Source organism: Cervus elaphus, chromosome 5 (assembly GCF_910594005.1).
Source record: "Cervus elaphus chromosome 5, mCerEla1.1, whole genome shotgun sequence".
NCBI classification, from domain to species: domain Eukaryota; kingdom Metazoa; phylum Chordata; class Mammalia; order Artiodactyla; family Cervidae; genus Cervus; species Cervus elaphus.
The window spans coordinates 121611090-121617144 of NC_057819.1; positions in this window are offsets into that span (position 1 = coordinate 121611090).

The window sequence follows — 6055 nt, forward strand, 5'->3', positions numbered from 1 at the left end:
ACTCAAGCCCCTTGAGACTCCTGACCCAGATGGAGCCTCAGACTGCGAAGGACTCAGGCCTGTCGGGACCTCAGGACCAAAACCAGCTTTCTTGTCCTGTGTTCTCCAAAGATTGGCTCTCGAAAGCGGGGTCACCTCCCAGAAAGCAAATGTTTTCCACCACGCTGACAAAAAAAAAAATAATGAGTCTGGCACCCGGGTCTGCGCTGCTCCCAGCCGAGTTGCTGGCCTCTGGACCCGAGGTTGACTGAGGAACCAGGGCTGGAGCGTTAACACAGAAGGCGGCTGCCAAACACGGCACCGGGCGCCCGGCAGAGCTGGTGGGCGGGGGAGGGTGCCGGGGGATGTTGCTTTTCAGACTGTTGTCAAAAACTTTTTTCCAATTAAAAAATAAAAAGCCTTCCAAGGAAGAGAAGAGAGGAAGCTGGGAAGCCTCTCCCTCATCCATCCTTATACATTTAGAAAAAAGAAACCAGAAGTGGAGGAAACCAAAAATAAAAACACATCAGAAGCAGCATACTGTGCTGGCATTTCTGCCCGCCCAGCTCCATTCTTGAGACCGTTTCCCTGGCTTCACCCCCCGCTCCTGGAGACTTCGGATGGGTCGCCATCTCCCAGAAACTCAATTTCTGAAGCTGAACCCACAGAGCTGTTTCGGGCTTGAAAATACAATCCTGGGACGTTGTTTTGTACTACTGGCCTGACTGCTGTTGACTGCGGAACGGGCTCCCCTTCCTCACCCTCCTTGAGGGGAAGCTGTGCAGACCCGAACGGGCTTGGAAAACTTGTCCCAATTTCTCTCTCCCATGTTCAACTCGGGCCAAACCCAAATTTCTTTGGCCCAAACCCTCCTCACCTCCTCCAATGTCAACCCACGTGCTTCCAAGAAATGAAATCCACGTGTTTCTGAATCATTTCCACTTTAAGTCATCCAGATGAAGCTCAAGAAGCAGGTTTTGTCCCGGAAACGCCTTCCAAGTATCCCTGCCTGCCTTGCCCAGTCTCCCTGAGTGACAAGAAGCTCCCGTTGGCCAAGAGATACTCTACCAGCTTCCAGAAAGGCTCCAGCAGAGCGGAGGTGACAAAGGTCCTAAGTCTGATGGCCACAGCACCCGAACGTTCAGAACCCATGGAGCTCGCCCAAGGGGATGGTGGGTGACCTGGTTATAGATGCTCGTGGTTACATCGCCTCCACATACAATTTCCTCACCAAAGCCGCTGCGGATTTTTCAATATTGACAGAGGAATAAAGGCTGTGGGGTGAGACCCTAGAGTCAGTAGCAGATTCCTCCCTGAATGTGATTGCAGATGAAATCTCCCCTAAATATAGAAGCAGATGCCACTTGGCAGGAGCGTCCTCAGCCTTCATGTCCCTGTCCAGCCAGTGGAGACTTTACTCACTTGCATTGCCAGGCCAGGTGCTCTGTAAATAAAATTCTCCCTGGATGTGGAGCCCAGCCTGGGTCGATGTGAAATTTGATAGCCTCAATGAAAGGGCCTCCATTCAAAAATATCACATCTCACCGGCTGGTGTTTCACCATTAGATATTCATTCCTTTGGCTGAGATGTGTTGCTAACATTTCCTACGAAATGCAAGTATCAGGATGTGGAGGACACCAGTATGTTATCAATCACCAGATCCTCTGTGGGCTTTGTTCGACTGACACCATGCCATGGAGAAGGAAGCCATGGAAGAGATGGAAGGAGTGGAATAGTGGGTGATAGGATGCCAAATGGTCAGTGCAATTGGGGGAGAATAGTGAGAGAAGGAGACATATTTGAGGTCAGTAGAGAAAGTTGCTTCAGTTATGTCCGACTCTTTGTGACCCTTTGGACTGTAGCCCTCCAGGCTCCTCTGTCCATGGGGATTCTCCAGACAAGAATATTGGAGTGGGTTGCCATGCCCTCCTCCAGGGGATCTTCCCAACCCAGGGATTGAACCCACGCCTCTTATGTCTCCAGCATTGGCAGTCAGGTTCTTTACCGCTAATGCCACCTGGGAAGCCCTAGAGAGACCCCCACTGGATAGCAAAGAGGCACAAGTTAGCTGTGGTTGCACCAGGCAGGGAAGGCAGGCAGAGCCGAGAGAGATTCGTGTACCCCAGTTCTCAACCCTCACTGCAAGGCATTTGCACACCCAAGGCTGCCAAGACTCCCCAGGGACCCTTGCTCAGCTGACAGGAGGTCACAGCCAAGTGGAGGCATCTGGCCACAGCTGAGCACACTTGCTGAGCCAGCGCGGGGTGGGGGATGGGGGGACTCTGATGGCTGGAGGAGGGCAGGCATTTGCAATGTGTAGGGCTTTAAGGCAGCCAAAGTAAACCCACGTGTGTGCAGTTACATAACCTGCTCAGCCAGCCTGAAACAACCTCCTGCCCCTGCCCCATGACAGCAGGAGCCAGGACCCGGGCACCTGCAACTTCCCCTGTGAGCAGGCAAGGGGGGCTCAGGTCCTTCTCTGGGCTCAATGCATGAATAGCGAGGCTGTGGGGGATCCACGGGCTTCTGGAGAGGGAAAATGCTAGATGAAGGCCAGAGCCCACAGTCAGTTCCAAGAGGGAGCTGACGACTTGTCAGGAAGCCCAGGTGAGGGGCTGAGTGGCCAGTGCTGGAGGCTGGGGCCCGCCCCAGCCACCAGAGCCCCGGACGCCCAGTTCTCACAGCCCACTGTCCTCTATAGACTGAGAGAGGCCCGCGGACAATCACACGCATGTGAGTATACACACAAACACACACATGGAGAGAGACACAGGTGTTTGTGGGGAAGAGCCCTAACCAGTCCAGAGCAGTCCTGACTCACTGGTCTGAAGAGCTTTTCTGCTCGGGGGAGTCAGGTTTCTGAACTCACAAAGGACACATTCGGGGCCTCGCTGTCCCCGCATTGCCCCTCTGACCCCCATTGACTGCACCAGTCCTGGAATTAGAGGGGGTTTACCGATTGCTCCCCGACACAGTCTGCCTCAGTCCCCCGAGGGACCTGGTACCAGGAGGTGTGTGATGAAGGATACACCTCCCTGCCCCCCACTCCCCTCACTGCTCCCTCTCCCACACCCCTCTGAGCCCTTCCCAGGCCCCCCAGCCCTTCCTTGGCCCCTCCCAGGCCCCTCCATCTGAGCCCCTCCCGGCCCCGGCTCAGTGCTCTCACCTGTCGAGGAAGGGTCCATTTTCTAGGGAGCAGGACTCTTCCCACGGCCCTGGGAGGCTCCAGCATCATGAACCCTTCCTCTTCACTTGCTGTTTCTGAAGGAGTCTTTTGGGCCTAGAAAAGAGAACAACAGTCTCAAAGGCCCCTTGCTGAATCATCTAACTTCGGAGAAAACAAAGCATAACTTTAGTTCCATCCTGATGCTCCAGGCCAGCTGCATCTATCTGGGACTTATCACCCCCTGTCCGGAAACCTACCACCCCCTACACCCGCCCAGAAGACTTATCACCCCCTGCCCAACTACAAGTGTCATCTCAACAAAAGAATACTCAAAATATCCCACTTGATTGACGTTTCCCTTATCGCTTCCACAAACCTCCCTATAAGTATGAAGCCTCCCTGATCCCTTTCGGCGCTCAGCCTGGTCATTAGGCCGACTGTCGCCCCTCCTTGCCTGAATAAAGGTAACCTACTTCTGTTGAGGTCGTCTTTCCTTTTCTGCCTCGCCGGAACTGTACCTTACAGTTTCTGCATTTCTTGAGCCTCCAGGTGATGGACACTGGGTGGCATCTGGACTGGGCAGAGGGGAAGCAGCAAAGCTGCCACCCCAGCCTTCCTTCCCGCTGACCTGCAGGCACAGCCAGAGGGGGTGCTGGAGGGGGCCCATCCCACTGGGGCACATACGCCCTCTCAGTCCCAGTCCAGCCCTGTCGAGGCTTTTTGCACCTTCAGCCTGGCCCACCATCCACTCCAGACTCTTCTGTCCCAGGAGGGCATCAGCATACTATTTGAGAGTATGTGGTTCCCCCTCAACTAGGCTGTAAGCAGATACAAAGAGCACTTGAATGGAGACCCCGCCCTGACATCACCTCCAGGGCCCACAGGCTGACTGTGGCCGGCACATGTTGGAGGCCCCGAGTCTGCCTTGAACTGGCTCCCTAGGCAGATGAGGAAACCAAACAGCACCTCCTCTGCTTCTGACTCCAGAGCCATGTCTGCTGGTGCCCGCACCAGGCCTGAGCAGCAGGGGTCACCGCCTAGGGGAGAGACCTTGTGGAAGGCAGAGACCAACACCCCCCGCCCCCCACTCCTGACAATACCCACCCACCTGAGTTTCATGGCTGGAGGGACTGAGGCAGAGACACCTGACCTGAGTGTGTCCTGGGCTGGCCCAGCAGCGAGCAAGGCCTTGACAGGAAGGCCAGGAGTTGGCCATGGGGAAATGGGCAAAATGGACTTCAGCCATCCCTTCCCTCTGTGGTCTAGCCTCTTCTAACCTTTTGTTCTGATACCAGCAAAATATCCCTTCCCTCCTGTCTTCTCCAGCGTTCACAAAGAAACTGATGATACCCTATTCAATGCCAAAGAGCAAATATTTGTTCAGTAAACATTAAGTACTTAGCATGTGAGAAAACAAAACAGTAACTCCCCACGTGCAGTGAGAGCTGAGCATGCCAGGTGCTTCCTTCCTTGTCCAGGGGAGATTGGGAGAAGGGGGCCATGAGCCCCACCTTGGGCCTCAGTGTGGGGATGGGTGGGCACTGGAGGGACAGGTGAGAGCAGACTTGAGACTGACAAATTGGGGCCAGAGCAGGCCTATGTCAGTTAAGGAAAGAAGGGAGTGTACCTTTCGGGGAGCAGGGGGAAAATGTTAGTGACACATCCTGACCAAAGGAATGAATTTCTAATGGTCAAATATTAGCTGGTGAGAGGAGGTATTTTTGAATAGAGGTGCTTTCATTAAAATCATCACCTTTTTGGCTAGGGTGCAGCCAGCTAGTATAGGCAAGAAGTCAAAATTAGGGATCTGGGGAGTTGGGGAATGCACCGTGATTACCAGGATGTGGAGCTGGACTTCAATTCCACAGGTGGATTCAGTCAGAGATCCTGGGGCAGCGCAGGTGCAAGCTAGTGGGCCCTTGGTGCAGGCATAGAGGCCATGCTGGAGGAGGCTGTAGGGGGAGGGGCAGCAACTCAGGCTGGAGGAGCCCAAGCAGGGGTGGAGGCCTGGAGGAGAGGTGCGGCCAAGGGTGTGGACAGGTCGGATGGATGGGTTGAGGAGGGGAAGGAAGAGGCCAGAGCAACTTTACAGCAACACTAAAAGACACGAAACTTGGTTCGGGAAAGTGACTTTTACACTAAAACTGCAGTTTTCTTCTATATTGCAATCACTTATGATACAGGACAGCACAGCAGGAGCCTGAAAGCCTGCAGGGGGTGGGGAGGGTCGCCCAGGGAGGCTGGGGCAGCTGGGGGAGGGGCTATGCCCATCTACTCAGTTCCGTTTGTCTATGAAACAGGGCCTGGCTTATTGCTAATTTTTTTTACCTCTTACTGTTTTAATTAAACTCCACCCCCCCACCCCCACCGCGCGTTATAGAGGTTTTACCTCTACATGTTGCCTAGGTCTGCTGTGACAAATTATCACAACCTGGGGGGCTTAAAACCACTGAAATTTACCCTCTCACAGTTCTGGAGACTTGTGCTCATTTGTGTCTGACTATTTTGCAATCCCATGAATTGCAGTGCGCCAAGCTTCCCTGCAGCAGCACGCCAAGCTTCTAAAATCACTGCAGATGGTGACTGCAGCCATGAAATTAAAAGACACTTGCTCCTAGGAAGAAAAGCTATGACCCATCTAGACAGCATATTAAAAAGCAGAGACATTACTTTACCAACAAAGGTCCGTCTAGTCAAAGCTATGGTTCTTCCAGTAGTCATGTATGGATGTGAGAGTTGAAGTATAAAGAAAGCTAAGCACCGAGGAATTGCTGCTTTTCAACTGTGGTGTTAAAGACTCTTGAGAGTCCCTTGGAATGCAAGGAGATCCAGCCTAAAGGAAATCAGTCCTGAATATTCATTGGAAGGACTGATGCTGAAGCTGAAATTCCAATACTTTGGCCACCTGA